Raw genomic sequence first — 22,362 nt, forward strand, 5'->3', positions numbered from 1 at the left:
TTTGGTGTACCAATTTTCACTGAGTAGTTGGTGCCCAACAATCTTGAAACATACGACGTCTGCCTTTTAAGCTGTTTCAGCTATCACCACATCGTCACCATATTTCTGGAAAGGGCGAGCCTTGACAGTTCGTATATCAGGACGAGGTGATGTGGGTATTTGCTCTAACAGATCGTCCATAGAAAACTGACATTCTTCCGCATTGGTTTCCAGGTAGACAAATATAGCCTCCATGCCTTCATCTACTTGTGTTGCAGGTCGGTAACCTCGTTTCTGTCCAGTAGCTTCTAACAACCCTACCACAACAAAGGTCAAAATTTAATGACTGTGGTGTTGCTCACTCTGCTAAATACTGCGTTTTCGGGCAACAACAAAGTTATTATGTGGCAGGTGTCATTAGAGCACAGTTAATAAAGTCATTTCATGTAATAATGAATAAACTAGGCACTCATCTTTCCGTGTTTCCAACGCTGGTCTCGTTGTAAAATCATGGCTCAATCGTCGAAAATCTAGGTGGTGATAATTCCAAGCTCGGATGAAAAAGGCCTAGGTTTTATTCTGTTATATTCAAAAGTTTTGTAGATGCGCTTCACAAACCATTCTTGAAGATTAAACCTTTCAAAGTTAGCACAATAGTGATGTAAAAAAAAAAAAAATCAGCACTCCGAATTTAAGTTACACTTCCTTTTTATTGCTTTTGTTGCAATATCACATAACACACAAAACATCACTTCACAATACAAAACATACCTGAAAACATCTTCCTCATAGTCACTGTTAAAGTTCACATTTTATAAGCTGACTACAATATGCGTCTTTCCAACATGACGACCAAGACTTGACTTTTTCAAGGTCCGACTCTAACTACTGCTTACCCGCCCAAAAATCAAGAGTTACAAGTACATCAAAGATCATAGTGACAAAAGAAAGAATACACATAAGCACCTTAAACATGTCGATGTATCAAAATACCTCTACATTAATGAAATCGAATCTGAATGTTGTCTCGGAAATATGTCAACTACTTTATAGAAACACAGTAGAATATTGCTGGTATCGAGAGGTTCAGGTGAGTTGCCGTAATGGTTAAGTAATTCAAGTACCATTACAAGCTGAAACACGGTGAAAGAACTTTCGCTAGCAAAACCTGTGGTACCACCCATCTTCAGCAACCAAATCATTTACATGTTGAATCCGCTCTATCACTTGTTGACCAAATTCATCACCACGTCGTTTAGGCTATTCTAATACTGTCGATTGCACTTCCAATTGCAGTACTTTGTAAACAAAATTTCGTTGGCATATGGCAATCTTAACTGCTTGGTTAAAAAGTCATCAGAATTCCCTTTTGCACATAAGAAGCATTTCTCTTTTAAATTGAACTGACTTTTTCCTGCGACCGACTTAGCACGCCTATTGGTTCCTGAGGATGCCGAAGGCTAGCTGCTATCATTCTCTCATTAATGTACTTCTTGTAGCATGCTTCATGCACCATCACTTCACTGAGCGTTTTCAAAAAACGGGTGTGAGCAGACTCCCTGCATGTAGCACTACAATCGATAAGTGTGCTCAGTCCTTTCTTTTTCACATTGCGTCCACCACTCACCACAGTTTTTTCGCAAATGAAACACAAATTCATGTCAGACATACTCATTTTCAGCACCACAACATATACTGAATGGCAGCGACTCCAAACTGTACGACCCTTATTGGTGTGTGCTAATAGCTGTCAGCACGCTGTGAACAATCACGAGAGAAAATCGCCTTCCGCCCGCCAAAGAATAAATACGCTTTTGTCCGCTAAAGAACAATTCCTTCACACTTTTCCTTATAACGGATCATTAACGTCAATCAACTATAGAAAATGTACGGCACCTGCATGCAATCGTATTACATATTGTAACACAAATCAACTTCACGCAATCCGACGTGAATGTGTTCGTAGTTACTGAATATGATGCTGTTTGTCCTGGCCCTGCAGCAGAGTGAGATGGTAAATTCCAATGAATAACATGATGAGTGATATGTTTATACTACACAAATAGAAACTGAAATAACAGTGTTCAAAAATTCGGTAATTTGCCACTTTGCTCGAAATTTGAAAAATTGATATTTTTTGACGCGCTGTAGCGCCTTAGATACTGGGAGTAGAAAAAAATGGTAAGAATCAAATTTGTAGAGAATTTTGTGCACTTTAAAAAAGAAAATAGACGTCAAAGCGATAGGAGCAAATAAAACTGAGATATTTTGAAAAAACTGAAAAAAGTCCGAAATTTTCGAAGTTTTTTGACTGCAGAAAGTTTTCCCAAGAGAAATTTTGTTGGCAAATCTTAGTTTTCTAACCTTTCCAACAATATGAACGAGCTAAAAAAATAAAATCCTCCACCCCACCTTTCGCAAGGTACAGGCTTTTTTTCTGACAGTTTCAATGGACTATAGGTGGAACACCTCATTCGCGCGGCTTCCATCGCAGAACTTGTCGCACTGGTTGCAGTGCTGCAAGGGCGTCCGCACCCGCCGCGCGTCACAGCACAAACTCGAACTGCGCATGCGCGAGCAGGTAGCGCCTTTCCTCGCGAGGGTTTCTGTCGCTACCGCAATGCGCTGCCGCTCATGGACAACGCATCTTGAAGCTCACCTGCTGCAGCCGTGGCTGCTCGACGGAGAACAAGCGCTCCTTTCCTCCACCTGAAGTAAGTGCATGCATCTAGCTACATTGAAATTCAGCATTACAACCATTGTCAGCCCTCTCCAATAATTTAATTGACCATAGAGCACGTGGTGTCAGTTCGAATGAGTACATAAAGTGGAAGAAAGGAGGGTCGTAAGGACCTGCCACCTTTCAAGATGTGCCGTGAGCACATTCAGAAGGAAGGCAACGACCACCAGCTCTGCACTAACATCACAGACTAAAACATTCATGGTGTTCACCGACTTCTTGAGGGTAACAGGCGCATGGCAGAGATTTCAGAGGAGGTTGGGATATATTATAGTAGCACGTCTGCCATTATCACAGATGACCCAGGGTTTTGGGAAGTGCACCACGTGGGTCCCTCGCCCTCTGACAACTCTTAAAAAACAAGCTTCTGCAGACATGTGAACGTCTCTTAGATCCATTTTCGACTCACGCTATCGCCTGTCATGGAATATGGGTGCTCTACTACACCCTTGGTTCAAAAGGAGCACACAAGGAGAAGAGAAACAAAAGTGGTACATGGGTCCCTTTTCGTCCCACACTTACCCACCATATCTTAGATACCATAAAAGAGGAAGCGGAATGAAATCATGGTTGGTAGTCACAATTTATAAAGAAGACAGTTCATTGAGATTGCACCTTTTAAGGAATTGGACAATTACAAATTTTGGACGAGCCACTATATAAAGCTTTTCAAATACATTTAGAAACCCAATGTTCTCAGTACTCAAATAAACAGTCCCTTAAGAAAAACGTATAAAAATGTGGCAGGCATTTATAGGAACCTTAAGCATATCGATTATCAATTACTTCACAAAGCCACTTCATCAAATTTTTTAAAACCAGTTACTGCATTAAGATTACCACACTTAACATTCTTCACTAAAATACCCTTATAGACTTACTATTTCAATCCGTTCAAGAAGCACTTGTTAAAAGGTCAATTACAAACTTAACGTTGCCGGGCACTAGTACCCCTCACTTTATTTTCCCTTATTAAGAAAACAGAATTACTGACAAATTTCGAAATTCAAACTCCGATATAGGATTTCCCTCAAATTACATATAACGAAAACAGTTACCAATAAAGTGTGACATAATGACACTTCAACACTAGTGCCAAGCTAAGATCCAATTACATAACATGATAGAACCACTTACATAAAAAACTACATCCGAAACACTGATCTTTAAAAATGAATGTTTACATGCTCAGACATGTTAATAAAAGTTGACCAGAAAGAGCTGCACAAGGAACTCAGCAGATCCTATGCAATTCAAAGTTTACCCAGTTGCCACTCGCTAATATTTAAGGAAACAGGTTCGTATAAGAAGAGGTTACACACAATATATATTTATGAATCTACCAGTTTAACCCGCCTTGTCGGAAGGAAGATAAATACTAAACTTTGGAAGGTGGTATGTGAACAACTCTCAGTAGTGGCAAGGTTCTTAAACACTGCCAGGCCTGGACCTCAGATGACATTTCACTCCCCGCCAAGGCACAATCAAAGGTTCTTGCGGGAATCACAAAGACATTCCAATAACTCAGAAACATAGAAACACTCGGCAGAACCTTTGACTCGATATATGGGTAAGTGTGTAAAGGAGCAGGTTACACTACTGACAAATTCGCAACTTTGACCTTAAGCATTTTACACGTGGACAACTGTATTAATAGAGTGCAGGCTTTGACAACGCCAACATAAAATCATTTGATTACAGGAAACACGGGTCACTAGTAAAACTTCTCAGAAAACTGTCGAATAACGGCGACCATTTAACTAGGCCAACTGGACACTTCCACACCAACTTGAAGATCGACTATGAAAATCTCACTATATCAATAAAATTTAAATGCCCCACAGTGCACCGGTCAACAAAACACAATTACGACCACTTACTTCATATCACATACACAAAACGAAGGAGCTGGTTCCACAGCTTCACCGCTTCACTTCAAATTTTGTTCCCAGCGTAGTCACAGAACTTGCATCTCCAAGCTGCCAATGTCGCCAAAACGCCCCAACATATAGCGGTCATCATGCTCGTCACGAGATCTCGAGGGTTACCTGTCGAAGGCTAACAACCCAATCTCTTCGCCCGCTAACCCGGAAGATACGACACGCGGAAAGCAAAGACAGCTTAGGTCAACCACAATCGATCTCAACGATACATGAACTAAATAACACTGGCACTAGCTCGCCACAGCTCAAAGAGGGTACCATTGGCGAAAGCTGAGTCACGGATGTCAGCTAGCAAGGTTATTGCAACTGCTTTCATCGATTGGCATGACTTTAGCTATCGGCTATTTACACGGATGTTGGACAATAAACTCTGGATAATATTGTGAGGTTTTGACCGATGTTAGACAGGCATATCATGGCAGACTGTAATGTCATAATGTAAAATAAATAAGTTTATTAGTGAAATAACTTTTTGAAACTATGCGAGGTATGTAGGAATCAAAGACTCTATAATCATGCAGAGGGATGTGAACATTACTCTTGTCACTGCTTTATATATAATTTTTGTTGTTATCTGGAATGTTAATTATTTTGACTGTTCTTATTCTGACTGTTGTTCTCGTTACTATTATCTTGAAACTACTGTAGCTTTACAGCTATAGTGTATTGTATCAGAAGAAATAAAAGAGCTCATCTCAGCTGATTTATTGGTGAGACTCGAAATTAATTGTTCTTCTACAATTACATTCTCATAAATATCTAGAGAATTCCAGATATGTACGTTGACATACATTTTGAGAGTCACTAGGGATGTGGCGAATGAACATACAAATAAACATACAAATAAATATCAGCAAAATGCAAATGCTGACGCAACAAACACACAGGTTCACTCAACACAGGATTTAACAATGCCAGTACCCAAAGAGATGGAAATGACAGTAACCATGGATACAAATACAAGAAAAGGAAAATGATAGGCATTTAATTGCTGTTATCAATAGAATCCAGGAACATCACACTGGAATCAGAATAGTAATATTCCACCATATCAAACTGAAACCAATAATGGTAGGCAGAATCAGTAACCAATTATTGCTGATGTTACAGATGGACAAGCATCACTGAACCTTAGATGGTAGGAAAAGTAGATACAACCAACTCTACCCCCAAAGGGAATGTCTTAGTAATATTACACAGATAAGGTAGAATCATGGTGCTGACATTAGGGACGAATTATTGCACAATGACAAACCCTGCAACTTTAAACTGAAAAGCATACCACAAGCAGCTATTAATGTGGACATCGTTGCATTCAGTGTTATAGCAATCTGTGACATGGGTGCAAGGGTAAGAACACGACCTCCAAGGCTCTTATGAAGAGATTGCAGGAACGAGCAAATTTGCTGACTTTACCTGCAGCGAAGTGCAAAATGCTTGGTACTGTAGGAGGGTGCTCTCGTTCAATGAAACTGCAAATAAGAATCAAAACGGACCCTGGTAATGGAGCTATATATTGCACGTACCTAGTGTTGTGGACTTAATTTTGGGGCACGAATTACTGAAACAGTTGAATGCAGTAATAGACTTCACCTCCAGTAAGCTCATATTAACTATAGATGGAGTATCTCTGACAATTTATCTGGTACAGGAGCAGGAACTGCATGGGTACTATTGTCAAATGATTGTGATAAAATTCCTTACTTGGGATAAGAACAGGAAGATCGCCCACCCAATGACTAGTGATTCTGACCTGAGAATATTAGGGCAGATTAGCACAAAAGTAACTATATCTAATTCCCTAATGCCTCAGCAAAATCATGAATTAAAACAATTATTACAGGATTATGCTTTGGTATTTGAAGAGAAATCAGGCATTATAAGAGGATATGTCTGTCGTTTCAATACGAAACCTCATAAAACATATTGTCACAGGTATTACTCCATTTCTTGGACACTAAGAGCTACCACCAATCGAGAAATAAAGTGTATGCTTAACTGGGGCATAATTGAGCCATCCAATAGTCATTACTGCAGTCCATTACATGTGGTCCTGAAGTCAGATGCAAGTGTTTGCATCATTCTGAATGTCAGAGAACTAAATAAAATTATCCTTCCAGTAAGAACATGACCCCCTAATGTAAATTTTTTGCACAATAGATTTAAGATCCTTACTTTGACAAGTCCGATTACACTTGGAATCAAGAAAGTAATCCGTTTTCCTTTACTTGGGGTGCAGTTACCAATTTACTGTACTACCATTTGTCTTGATGCAAGCTTGAGTGTATTCATTTCTGCAGTAGATTCTGTCTTATGACCTGAACTACATCATTTAGTCACTCCATTTGTGGTTGACATGTTAATTGCAACACCTGTTTGGCAGCGACATGTTGAGATTTTAAGATGAGTGCTGGAGAATTTCTGACTATCAGGGTTGCCTGTCAAACTCAAGAAATCAAAATTTGCATCAATTGGTATTAACTTCCTAGGACATATGATTTCATTATATGGGATTTTACCTAAAAAAGTTTATTGCAATAGAGAATGCACCATCACCACATAACAGAAACCAATTAAAGGCATTTTTAGAATTGGTTTTGTTTTATCATCATTCCATACCAAATCAGGTCTTAAATTTGCAATCATAGTTGTCTTTATTAAAGAAGAACATGTCATGGCAACTGACTCATGAGTGTGAGATAGCATTTAACAATATTAAAACCACTCTTGTCAATGTACGTATCTTACATCATCCAGACGTGACATTAGATTTTGGATTGATGACAGATGCATCATCATATGGATTAGGAGCCTGCCTATTTCAGATACAGTTAGTTGATGGTGTACATAACTTTTGTGCCATGTCTTCTGCAAGTTGAACATTCACTAACTGTGAATGCACTCATACAGCCACAGAATTGTAGGCATTGGCATCTTTATGGGCATTTCGAAAATTTTATTATTATCTAGTAGGAGAGTACATAAGAGTATATTTTGATCACCAGGCACTAAGCTTTCTTAATAATTGTAAGCTTTTACATCCTTGATTAGCTAGATGGGCACTTACTCTATATGAATACTGTTTTGGAATTATATATATCCATGGCAGAGAGAACATTATTGTAGATACTCTGTCAAGATTACCAGAAGGACTAACCGAAGCTATGGAAATAGAAGACCAACCAACAGTATTTACAGTTTTTCTAATGAAGGATGTGGAAAATTGAAGAGCATATCTTGGAATGTGCAGGGACATGACTCAACTACAACGAACAGATCCTCATTCGAATCATGTCGTTCACAGGGTTCAGGCAAAACATTCATCAAGAATAAATGAGCTGTATCAACTGCATGATGTTCACAATTCAATATAGCATGCAAACATTGTTTGGGGACGTTGTGGAGTATATAGATGCTCAGAAAAATTAGAAGGTATTGCCATATTACCAATGTAAGAAGAATTGGGCGAAGCACGATCGAGAAGTGTCAACTGTGTTAAAAGGCAAAACTTCCAAACCACAGTGCCAGAGGAATATTACATCCAATTATTACTGAAGAACCACCACATGTTCTGAGGGTGGATGTAATGATTGTTCAAATGGCTTTGAGCACTATGGGACTTAACATCTGAGGTCATCAGTCCCCTAGAACTTAGAACTACTTAAACCTAACTAACCTAAGGACATCACACACATCCATGCCTGAGGCAGGATTCGAACCTGCGACCGTAGCAGTCGCGCGGTTCTGGACTGAAGCGCCTAGAACAGCTGGGCCACTGCGGCCGGCGGATGTACTGAGATCCATGCGTTGTGCCAAGGGAAAGTCAAATACATTGTTCGATTGTACGATCTGTTCGACAATTTATAAAATTGTATCCAATCAAGGCATGTACTGTGCACTCCATTACCAATAAACTCACGACATATTATATTCTGAGTATTGGAAAGCCACTCGTTTTGTTGTTTGAAAATGCAGCCAATTTTATGGGGGACAGCTGGAGAAATAGCTGCTGGTAAACCTTTCAGGATATGAGGTCGTAGTCCAAGGAACTCTTCTGTTCCTGACGTTTCGTCCAGGACTGCAGTGGACGTCCTCAGAGGCGCTCCTCTGCTGAGTCTTGCTGACTGACTGATCGGACATCCGAGAGCGACATAAATACTGTAGAAAAGAGGGGCATGGTCAATGTAATACTTGATTAGCAGAAATAAACCTTGTCAGAGATGAAACTTAACTATAGAGTGTCGTCTTGTCAAAGATAAAATTGTCTAGTGATTATGCAGAGCTGCTGTCCGTATGTAGTTAAGTTTCATTGCCTATTCTTTCCTATTAAAATTATCCTGATGCTTACAAATTTTAATGGCTTCTCTACATAGTCGTGGATAATAATTTAATGTTGTAGATAAAATTTTTGTTTCAGAAAACTTCGCTTCGTGGTTTCCTGATTGAAGAGCATGCTCAGCTACAGCTGATTTTTCTATTTGTCCTTGTGCTTTTTTAGCAGTGCATTTACCCTCCTCTTCGTAGTTCAAACGTAAACTTTACAACACATACACGGAGGAGGGCGTTTATCCTTCACAGATCAGAGTACTTGACTTATTTTCTTCGTTGGTCTAAAGATCGGTCTGATGTGATGTTCCTGTAATATCTTACTGTTCTGATACGTTCCTCTGTTAATACAAGGGAGAGAAACTTTATTTTTCCATCGTTGTGATTCCTCCTTGTCCTTGGGTCTCCTGTTCCTTGGTCGCAAAATTCTCTTTACCTCTTTTCCTGAGTAGCCATTTTTCTCGAAAGCCTGCTTCAGATGTTTTATTTTAGCATCCAGGTGTTCTGATGTGCATATCTGTTTGGCTCTATTGGCAAGACTTTTAACGGTATAATGATTGAAAAATCAGCTGTAGCAGAGCATGCTCTTCAGTCAAGAAACCACTAAGTGAAGTTTTTTGAAACAGAAATTTTATCTACAATGTCAAATTATTATCCACGACTATGTAGAGAAGCCATTGAAGTTTATAAGCATCAGGATAATTTTAATACGAAAGAAGAGGCAATGAAACTTAGCGACATATGGACAGTAACTCTGCAGAATCGCTAGACAGTTTTATCTTTGACAAGACGATACTCGATAATTAAGTTTTGTCGCTGACAAGGATTATCTCTGTCATCACGTTTTACTTTAACCGTGGCCCCCGTTCCTACAGTATTTACGTCGCTCTCGGACGTCCGACCGGTCAGTCAGCACGACTCAGGGGAGGAGCAGCTCTGAGGATGTCCAGCATAGTCCGGGGTGAAACGTCAGGAACAGAAGAGTGTCTTGGACCATGGCCTCACATCCCAAAAGGCTTAGGAGCACCTATATCATCCGGTGGTGAAAGCCTTCATTCAATGAACTGTTGGAGAAGATATGAGACAACGAGATTAGACAAATTTTAATTTCCAGATTCCACTCAGAAGAATCTCTGAATGCCACGATTCGTCGAGCACTAGCCACAATGAAGAGAAAAGTTCAAGAGGGGAAAAATTATTATAAGCAGCAACTGAAGAAAACACAGACCTACCATGTGGGAACAAAAGTTGTGCGAAAGACCCATTCAAACGCAACATTGCTTAAAAGGAAGAACACCAAATGGTCTTGTGTGTATTCAGGTACTTACAGGAGCATTTCTATACCTAATCCTGGACCCTATATATTAGGTCACCCAAATAACAACAAGGTGAAGAGAATGTACCTTCATCACAATCGGAAACCTTACTACACAAAGGACTTATGTAACTGGTGACTAATAATTTTAGAAAAAGTCTTCATAAATTTTGTACTAGTGTTTAGCCATAATTATACTCATTGACTGAGATGATTTTCACATACAGATATTACCTTATTTGAACTCTATGTCCATTCATTTTAATTGTTTCAACTAGCATTGAAACAATTATATGTTATTTTGTTGTTTCTTTTAGTGTTAAGTGGTTAGGGATAACTTCTCATTGGCTGTGAAAAGGATACTAGTGATTTGGTCCTACATAGCACCAGACATACACACTTACCTGAGGATGATAGATTTTAATGTTATCGGTGTCTACGAGGTGTGGCTAGAAAAAAACCGGACTAGTACTGGTGAAACAATAAAACGAATGCAATAAGGCTGAAAGTCGCGTGGCCTGTCACGTGACTCTCGCTCCGCCTACTGCTCGAGTTTCGTCTGCCTCCTGCACTCAGTCTGCCCGTGGCGTCTGTTTTAAGTAGTTGACGTTTTGTCTGTGCGTCGGAAAATGTTGAGTGTACAGAAAGAACAGCGTGTTAACATCAAATTTTGTTTCAAACTAGGAAAATCTGCAAGTGAAACGTTTGTAATGTTACAACAAGTGTACGGCGATGATTGTTTATCGCGAACACAAGTGTTTGAGTGGTTTAAACGATTTAAAGATGGCCGCGAAGACACCAGTGATGACACTCGCACTGGCAGACCATTTTCAGCAAAAACTGATGCAAACATTGAAAAAATCGGTAAACTTGTTCGACAAGATCGCCGTTTAACAATCAGAGCAGTGTCTGAGTTAACAGGAGTTGACAAGGAAAGTAGATTCAACATGAACAAAGTGTGTATAAAAATGGTTCCAAAGTGTCTCACAATTGAACAGAAGGAACGCCGAAGAATGATTTGTTCTGACATCCTGGAAAACATTGAAAGTGATCCCACCTTCTTACAAAATGTTATTACTTGCGATGAATCGCGGTTTTTTACTTACGATTCCGAAACTAAACGCCAATCGATGCATTGGAAAACTCCTGGTTCTCCACGACAAAAAAAAGCACGAGTGTCAAAATCGAAATTCAAGGCAATGATGATTGTTTTTTTTTGACATCAAAGGGATTGTGCACATTGATTGGGTACCAGAGGGACAAACAGTGAATCAGCATTACTACATTAGCGTCGTGGCTACCCTACGTGAGCGAGCACGGAGAAAACGGAACGATTTGTGGAGAAAAAAGTCATGGATCTTTCACCAAGACAATGCCCCAGCTCACAGGGCGTTGTCAGTGAAGACGTTTTTGGCAAAACACAACATTCCCATCTTAGATCATCCACCCTGCTCACCTGATTTGGCCCCCTGTGACTTTTTTCTTTTCCCTAAAGTCAAGTCAGCTTTGAAACTGAGATTTGAGACTGTTGAAGCAGTAAAAGAAAAAGCGACGGAAGTAATGTATGGACTTACCGATAATGATCTGCAACATTGCTATGAACAGTGGAAAATTCGTATGGAGCGGTGTAGAGACCGAGGGGGAGAGTACATTGAAGGAGATAACATGAAATTGTAAATAATTGTAAATAAATGTTTTTTCCAGCATCAGTCCGGTTTTTTCCTAGCCGCACCTCGTATCTATTGCTAATCCATACAGATTCGTGAGGTGTCTATTTAACTCCTTTGGGCATATTTTGTTTTGCGCTTTGTCTCTTTAGTGTTAGGAAACTTATCCCCATCAGATGAGTCAGCAGAAATGGATATGAAAGTGTACATATTAAGGTACAACTGCGTCTCATGCAAGTATCCATACTATATATATTGTAACTTTCTTCTATTAAAGAATGTTAGAACGTGCATGAACAAAAACGACTGTGGGACTATCCGTTTTCCAAGGATATTCAGGCACAGTGTTTTCAGAGCGTAACTATGTGAACTGTTTTCTTGTGCAATGACTTTCGCACACATGCAATTATGTGCACAAACCACAGTGTTTAACGACAAATTTTACTGAAACTAGTGCATCTTGATGAGTTTTCGTCTGTGATTTTGAGAAGACTGTGCCGCCACATATTGCGATGTGATCTGTCATGAACACTCGATTAATGTCATTGAACGTGATCGAATCTATTTGCATGAATTCCTGTGAACAGTCATGTTGTAATAGAACATTAAATTTCTACAAGTGGTGTGTTATAATCAGTCATGAAAACTGTGATAAAAACATTCAGTATTATAAAGAAATACTCCAAATAACCGTGTGATCTGAAGTTTCCACTGATTTATGCATAACTGATCATATACAGTTATTGTGTTGTCAGTTATTAAATCCGTGGATATAAGTCTGAAACCGAAATTCTAATGACCACAGATTTGTCATGTGAGAATGAACTGTCTATAAGAACTCAACCATTTCTTACAGGTGTAGAAATTGACTTTTCAACAATTTTAAAGCCCTATTGCGATTGTTCCATGCCCCATCCTCGACCTGATTCCTGTACCAGCACGAAGGAAGATTGAGATCCATGTCCAACGCCCTTCCTGAACGAGTTATTCTGCGATCCTGATTCCAGTCGACTCTCCCGTCAACTTAATAGTTGGTTACAACCTACATACCAGGACGACACAAGAAGACAATCGTTGTCTATATTTCGAAGGTTGTAAATTCTGTGTTTACGCGTCAGTGTCTGACAAATGAGAGAGAGACATGGAAATCAAATCATCAAACCCAATCTATGTGCAGAGATATATAAACCCATTGATGTGTTGTTGGTGTTCAGTGACAAATTCATTGCAATTCTCAATACAGAAAGCCTCGATGCGGTTTTTCCTTTTTTTTCTGGTCATCCATGCTCAAATGACGAGGAAAGTTAGAATCCAGTAACTGTAATGAAGCGTAGTGAACACGACATAACACTTTGCTGTTGTTGAGAAGATTAAAGGAGAAGTAATAACTTACTACTCCAGCAAACAATTTCTGACATCTCCAAGATAGTTACCAATCTCCTGTAACCAAATCCCCTTCAATCAAAGAGATTTTCTCCCTCTCATCTCCGCCATAAATTTTGATAACAAATCAGTCTAAACCCATCGCTAACGTCTTCAACTTTGTTCCCTCCAAAGATTTCCAAACCATCACAGAGCCCCTTCATACTTCACAGTTGGGATTACGCACTGAGGTTCAAGCGTTCATAGAGTAAATGGCGTACGAATTGACGGCGTTTACTTCCAAATATTTCGAACGTGGATTCAACTGTGAATTTTCCAATCCCCTGCTGTCCAGTGTTGGTATTTCGTTGCCCACTCAAGTCTTTTGGTCTTGTTAACGCGGCGCAACAGTGGTTTCCTTGCTGCTACATATGACTGGTGTTTGTTTTCTACTAGGTGCCGTTTCACTGTTGACTCACTCACTGGTGGATCCACAATTCTGTTTAGTTCAGCAGCCAATTCAGGTGAAGTTTTGAATTTATTACGTTCACTGGTCGCCACCACATACTTGTCCTGGCGTTCTAGTGTTTTCGTCGGTGTTTCTGAGCGAGGACGATCATCATAGGAGTCCGTATCTCGATATAGGTGTATGGTCTCGACAATTCCGCTGACGGAAATCTTCAGTTTCTCTGATATTTGTTGGACTCTATTGCCATCTTGCTTCAAAGTGATTATCTTTACCCGCGAATCATAAGAAATCTAACACTTTGGGGCCATACTCAATAACATTCGCTGCGCGTACTACCTTCTTTCACGACATGTCCTGCCCTCATACAAACAGAACTACAACTGAACAGAACTGTAAACAACGTACCTCTACCTCTCGTGCCATATACTGTCGTCACATGGCTTGTTTAGTGGAACTGCTTCGGCAGGAAAAGCCAGTTTTCATAAAACTGAGAGTACCGATACGTATCAACATATATGTATATGTACAATAATTATCTTGTACAATACTGTAAGTGTCTTTCTTAATCGTTATTTGAGAATACTATTCTGCATTCTCACCAACAACTCACATGCATTACACCCATCTTGCTCCTTTGTAATGTACAGCATGGTGCTCCAAAATTTATGGAGGATAGTGTATATAGAGGTAGACGAAGACATATTTAGTTCCAATGTAAGTGGTACAGAATAAATTAAAAATATTACCGCACCTATGCAGTATAACACGACGTTTTTTCGTTGTTATTTTCGTGTTATTCTATGAAGTTACAAACTTTAGCAATAATAAATAAAAGAACAATACGTGTCCACGTGAAAGAGGAAAAACTAAATCTAAAAGAAAACCAGAAGAAAATGTTAGAACCACTATTCTTAGGACGCTAAGAAGTAACATAATGGGGGCCAATGGCGAATGGAGCCCATAATCTATGTGAGAATAAGCGAGAAGGTTGTGATGGATCTACCGGCTGACACGGTGAATGATGGATCGCTGGAGGCAGAGCTGCCGTCACCCTCCTCATTCCCCTTTTTCCTCACAGCCGCCACAAACGAGCGCTCTGTGCCCTTAGTCCCAAGCAAAAAGTCAGCACCTGAGTCACCTAACCAAAGTTATCATTTGCCGACTAAAACTAATGATAATGATGATGATTTTGGTTAGTGGGGCGCTCAACGACGCGGTTATCACTGCCCGTAAAATTTCCCATTATTTTCACTAACTAATCTCGCCCTTTTCCCGACTGATGATGAAATGATCTCTGGATGAAGAAAATCGCCGACCTGGCCGGGAATAGAACCCGTGACCCGCCAACTAAACCTAATCACAGTACACTATACATCTATCGTCTGCGTCGTATTGATTGTCAGTAAATGCTTTTATGTGTCTGTCGTCAAAACTAATTCCTTCGGACTATCATAATGTAAATAACTAAAAGTTCAGAATACTTGTCACGTGAATAACATTGATCATAGAAAACCCACCATCTGAAGTGCTTTAGACAAGTATTGGAGTAGATCAGGCCTGGAGATTATCCACTACAATTTCATTATTTACACAAATAATTTATTACAAAATTTAAGCTGAGAGGCAGTCCCGAAATTAAAATTAAAGAAAGAATACTCTTAAATATAGTGCAGTTTGCTGATGTTGAATTTATTATTCAGCAAACTGACGATTATCTTCAGAGATCTGTGTATTATTTTCAGGGGATCTGCTCATATTATTGCAGAAACAGCATTTCACAAAAGACCAAAATTAAGGCTTTTAGAGGCAGATATCAGATCCAAACGTAATTCCAGATACGAGGAGCGCTCAACAAGTAACGCAACACATATTTTTTTCCTTGGGCAGTTTTGGTTGCAAAAATGAGAAATTTCTGATGGAACATGGTGGAATATTCTTGCTTCAGCCCCCATAGTTTCACGTAGTTCCGATAAGTGGCGACGCTATATGTAGCCTTCAAAATTGTAATGGACGTGCGTTCCAAGCAGACAGTTGTCACTGAGTGTCACAGATATTCACAGGCACTTGCAGAATGTCCTGGAGACCTGGCAGTGAACTAAAGCAGCCTGAGTCGTTGGGCGAGGCGTCTGCCATTACTGTAGCAAAATCCTATCTCCCACGTGCAGGCTGGCCGCACACAGCTGTGACTCCTGCAATGCTGGAACGTGCGGACACTCTCATTCGACGTGAGCGACGAAGCACAGTCAAACAACTCGATGCACAACTGGACGTCTGTGCTGTGCACTGACACACTCGGTCACCTGTTGGGTTTCGCAAAGCTGTGTGCTTGCTGGGTTCCTCTTCGCCTAATGGAAGAGCATAAGGAGCAACGAAGGATCTGTGAGGAACTGCTTGCGCTTTACGGGGCTGATAGTGACAAGTTTTTGTCGAACGTTGTCGCAGGTAATGAAAAATGGTTTCACCACTTGGGTTCAAATGGTTCAAATGGCTCTGAGCACTATGCGACTTAACTTCTGAGGTCATCAGTCGCCTAGAACGTAGAACTAATTAAACCTAACTAACCTAAGGATATCAGACACATCCATGCCCGAGGCAGGATTCGAACCTGCGACCGTAGCGGTCGCTCGGCTCCAGACTGTAGCGCCTAGAATCGCACGGCTACTCCGGCCGGCTCACCACTTGGTACCGGAAACAAATGACAATCATTGGAGTGGCTCCGCACAACGTCTCCACTGAAATTCAAAGCCGCAGTACAAGTCGGTAAAGTCATTGCAACGGTCTCCTGAGACTGTGAAGAGGTTGTCTGTTCGTTGTCCTCCACCACGGTGCAACGACCAGCTAGGAAGGCTATTGTGTTACCTTTAGGAAAATTGAAGACACGACTGCAGTGTGTTTATTGCGACAGAAATGTAGAGGAACTCCTCCTTCTATGACATTACAAGACCTCATACAAATCTGCGCACCCGACAGGAGCCCATAAAACTTCACTGGTCCTTTCTTCCTCACCCAGCTTAGAGTCCGGATCCGCGCCCTACTGTCCGGATATCGCACCTTTTGACTTCCATTTGTTTGTCCCAATGAAAGATGCATTCCACGGCAAGCAGTACATGGGTGATGGGGAGATTTTTGATGTAAGAAGACATTGGTTCCCACGTCGACCAGTAGTGTGGTGCCCGCGTACAGGCCATCCCAGTAATAATGCGTAAGGCTGTCGCGTTGAACGTAGATTATGCTAGAAATAATGTCTGGTAGTCAAAAGAGAGGGAATAATATGAAGCTTTGGAATCCTGCTTAAAACCAACCCGATTTCAGAAAAAATACCTTGTACTTATTGAACTCCCTTCGTAGAAGACGTTTTCAACAACTGTGTCACAATACCTTGGCTTTGAAGTAAAATGTTACTTTGATCTTGAAATGGATTACAAACTGAATAAATGTCAGGCCACGTGTGGATCGATCCGAAGAACGTTATCTTTGAAAACAAGAAAAGAAACAAGAGCATTTTATAAAGTGATATCTACGCTAATTTTGCCGTACGGCTCGAAGTGATATGCGAAACGAACGGTAAATTTCTCAGTAAAGGCGAGATTTCTCAAACAGATGAAATGCAGCACGAGACTGGATACGTTTAAAAATGACGATGTGCAGAGAGAACAGAATATATTTTTAAAATAGTAAATAGAATAAACGGAAAAATTCATAACGGATGTACGAGTACGGGTTATAGACGTATGGTTGACAAAATATGGAAGTTTGGGTATGGCTGTGAGTCGTGCTCGGGTAGCCAAATCGCCTGCACGGTAGCTCAGCGTGTTCGGTCAGAGGGTTGGCTACCCTCTGTAATAAAAAATCTGAGTGAATGGATCAACGATGAACTTCAGCGGGTATCATTGGACGTCCGCCCAGATCATATCCAAAGAACAATTACAAACAAAATGAGATCAGCAAGAAGAAAAGGAATGTTAAGGCGACGGCTCGCTATAAGTGGGAAATCCGGGTTCGAATTCCGGTCCAACACAATTTTTCCCTGTAGTTCTTCCAATATACAGATGATGGTTCTTCAAATTTCCGACTATGAATACATTTCATATATTTCAAAGCGGCTATAGTTGCCACTGCAGTAATGTTCTTTCAAGGAATTTTCGCACAAGCGAAGTGCAGTGCTGTTCTTTCAAGGAACATAGCATTATAATTCCAAATAACATCGGCACAGCAATACCATACAAAATAAAAAAGGTAACTCTCATAATCGAATAAAATGCAAGAAGGAAGAAATTTGTTTAATTATCGAACTCATTCTGGGCCTCTTTGCTGATAACGACAGTGAACCTTTCCATATCAATTTGTGTTTATGTCAATTGTTATAACAAAATTTTAGTTTTTTCTGGAATCTGCATACTGAAGTAAGTTTACCGTGTCTGCCACATTACGTGGTCTTGTTTATGTCAATCCTTACAATCAAATTTTAATTTTTTTCTGTATTCTGAATATTGAAGTAAGCTTACCGTATTTGTTGCATTACTTTTCCTTTACTTTTCTTTTTATTATTTTTGTTTCTGCTACTCTCTCTTTAACACTTAGATGGCAAGAAGGAAGACTGCAAATAGATGTTTTATTTTACAGAACGTATGCTAAAAGACACAATGAAAGAACATGGAAACGTTGGCGAAACCTTTCTCTGTGACTGGAGTGGGTGAATCGCCTGCTCCTTGAAAGTAGGAGTGCAGTGAGAGACCAACAGGACTTCCCATTTGTTAGAACGCTTTTGATCAAACTTATTGTATTTTTATCGTAAATTATAATATCGAACACAAACGAATACACACTGATAGGCTACGTAGCAGTGCACTGAGCTTTTCTGCGGAAATGTAATGTGTGAAACTGACAGTAATATATTAGTCATTATTTATTATTTAAAATTTATTTCTCAAACTGTAGTAAAATATTTTTTTTGTAACGTGCGTTCCACTTTGTATTTAAATATGCAACGTCATAACAGCGCTGTAACGTTACACAATTCTTTTTGTTTGTAAACAATATCCATGTTGTTTGTAAATCCTTACGTTTCCTGTAGGTTCTAAGTTTATAAGGGAACGCGCACGGCAATCATACTCTTACCCTGTTAAGTTTAAGCTGTAATTACAAACACTTTCTACATATGTACAATTTAGCAACCTAGCCAGAACTCGATTACGTTGATTAGTTTCCAGGCGCTGTTTCTAATACCGGTATTCATTCTGTTCACATGTATTTCTTACCGTAACTGTTAACGCCTCTCGTGGAATGTAGCAATCTGATAAAACGCCATGCTATTCGGGACAGTTGTTGTATCGCGACAATGAGGATAAGCGTGGTTGAATGCGAAGACGTTAACGACAGAAACCACAGTCTGCCTTCAACAGCAGCTGGCATTACAATTAGACTCGTCTGAGGGGAAGGTGAAAGGAAAGATCAAATGTTCGGCCTTACTCATAGTGGATAGCATGAACAGTAATTGCTTTGTACGTGATAATGTATGTAAGAGTTTATACGGTGAACCAGCACTCCACATACTGCTTGCTGACTACTTATATTATTGCGCAACTGCTATTTGATGTGGAAATGTGTCGCTATGCTGTGCTACGTGCCTCCAAAATCGGCCAAACTTGGTAGCACTGGACGAAATGTTTACTGGGAAATGTCGTACTAATGACATCTGACCAATCGAAACATGACTGCCGGTACATCTAAATCTACAAAAACTTACTTACTCTGAAAACCGCTGTGAAGTGCGTGGCAGGGGATAGTTAGAACGAACCAACTGCTAGGGCTTCAGACTGCTCCAATCATGTACAGAGCGCTGGCGGAATGACTGCTTAAATGTCTCTATTCGCGCTGTATTTTGTCTAATATTATCTTCGAGGTACCTATGGGACCAATACTTAGATGACAGTAGTACACTTACTATAGTGAGACAGCACTTCAGGAAAGCCTGAAAATGGTAAGAGGTCGGCTTGCTGAAATATCGCGCCGTCTGGACAACGTCACCCGGCTGACAGCCATGAATTATTCAAAAGCTTCGTGTGCCGTGAAAGCCTAGAAATCACATCTCATACCTATTCTTGATGTGTAGCGGGACAGATGTGTCCCCAGTTCCTGTCTGTAGGCTACGTCGCACAGACGACATATTGCTGTCAACAACTTACTCTACTAAAGGGGGGAAAGAAAATGTGCCCTCACCCCTATGGAATATAGTTGAAAATGGGGACTCTTATGGCCAAATATAATATCATAAAACTGGAAAACAAGCAGCAACCGTTAATGAGCTGCTGCTTCATCACTTATTTCAAATTGTTGCCATTTGTTTTTATTGCTAGCTTAACACATAAAAGGAAATACATACCTGAGGGACAGGCATGTGTTTTTATTTTGTTAGATTGGCGCTATTGGCGTGAATGCTTCTGTAGCTTCATACAATTTTGTTTGCAGTCTTCCGGTGTGAGTCAGTGTTGATGGTGACGATGAGACATTAAGTGATAGCTATTTACTCAAATATAATGAAGTCTGTGGAACATATACTTCCAATATTGCAAATTTTGTGTGTGTCTGTTTCCAAAAGTGATTCCTTTATTTCTAGTGACTACTAGTAGATGCAGCTAATTGCCTTTTCTTCTATACATTCTTTTAAGTTCCAAGGTGCAACATTTTTGTAATATGTTTGTAAGGTGTCAAACAAGCAACACACCTTACATTGAATTCCTGAAACAATTCTGGTTAACTCGATATATCACACCACATATTTACATGAGCCATGCGGAGTGGCCCCGTGGTTTGAGGCTCTATGCCACGGATTACGTGGCCCATCCCGACAGAGGTTCAAGTTCCTTCTCGGGCATGGGTGTGTGTGTGTTGTTCTTAGCATAAGTAGTTTAAGTAATGTGTAAGTCTAGGAACGGATGACCTCTGCATGTTCATCCTTTAGGAACTCACACACGTTTGAACGTAGTTATGTGAAACTGAACGAATGTTATTAACATGCTCATGTAAAAACTAAGCCAGAATTTCGTGAATATAAACCACCAGCACTGACATTAGTAATTGCACACAAGTAATTTACCGGATCCGAGCTATGAGACGCAGTTCTGAGGGAATGGTCATCCCACGTAGGCCGAAACCTTTAGCCACGAGGCATCTAGCGGACACAATGAGACGCCCGCCGCCACTGCGTAGGGCGTCAGCAAAAGCCGCCCCTTTTCCCTGCTTTTAACGATGACCCTTCGGGAAGCCTTTCTACAGGAACACAGCGGGAGATGGCAGGTAAAACGTCCAGAGAAACCGAACTCAAAACATAGGTGACTCATTGTAGCCACTTGCATTAGAAACTCACATGAAAGGAAAAGCCGTTTATCTCAGTACTATGTAGCAAAAATTAAACTCTGTACTATGAAAGAAACGATGCCTGTGATAGACTACAAAAACTCTAGTGGGTGGCGTTATAACAAAGTACGAACGCTCTGATTGGCCAGAAAGAAAACACGCTGCCAAAAGCTTTCATGTGGGAAAATTGTGGACGGAGTAATTGGCTCTTCTCTTGAAGAAATCGTCAAGTGTTTGAGCAAGGCGACTCGCGCCATGCTGAGACGATTGCGAGAGTGATTGTGTGAACACTTGTTCACAGGCTCGTCTTAACTCGTAAGGAGTTCAACTGCAAAGTCTCCTAGTACAGAGAATACTATTCCAACCAAATAGCGTGTACCATGCAAATTAACTTAGCCAGTGAATAACTAGGAGTCTCGGCTTCACCGAAGACGTAGGAAATGTATCCGACTGGTATTTCAGTCGAGAGAGATTTAGAATAGATTCTCATGTTCATAGCTCACGCTAACAGCCGCCACTGCCGCCACCAACGCAACGTAAATACACTCGTGCCTGCGTCACGGCAGCAAGTGATATGCAATTGGTGGTTATCTCTGTCTCTCCTAATTTTGGTACGTATAACTATGACCTGTACTTAAATACAGTCGCGATTGTTGGGCCTAACTGAGAGTTGTGAACTGTTTTAATTGTGTATTTCTATTTGATTGCTCTTTACTGACCCCCAATCAATTTACATTGTGCATTTTAGCGTAATTAATATCTCTGGCCCGAATTGTATTTAATGTCTTTGTATTTTTATCGACCCCCAGGCATGCTCATCAATCATCTTACCGTTAAAGAACCTTATAATAGTTAGGAATCTTTCTTCACAGTTTCGAACACCCAGTACCAATAGTTTACCATCCTTTGCGTAATTTTGCTAACACTGCTATGTCATGAAGTCATACTTAGAGTAAAAATAAACATTAATATGAAAATCTAAGATTTTCATTTTTTACTAACATATAGTTGCTCGTGAACTAATTTCTGTTAGTGATAACGTTTCCTTTACAACGAGTGTAGTGGAACCGACATTGAGATCATTGTCTGATTACATCGCTACCCATACGCTGCACTCTTCTGGACTCTGCATGTGTGAGGTGGTGTCTTCCTACCTTGTAGGCTGTAGGTACAACACCAAACTCCCAAAACAATTAAAATGATTC

Source organism: Schistocerca americana, chromosome 3 (assembly GCF_021461395.2).
Source record: "Schistocerca americana isolate TAMUIC-IGC-003095 chromosome 3, iqSchAmer2.1, whole genome shotgun sequence".
Classification (NCBI taxonomy): Eukaryota; Metazoa; Arthropoda; class Insecta; order Orthoptera; family Acrididae; genus Schistocerca; species Schistocerca americana.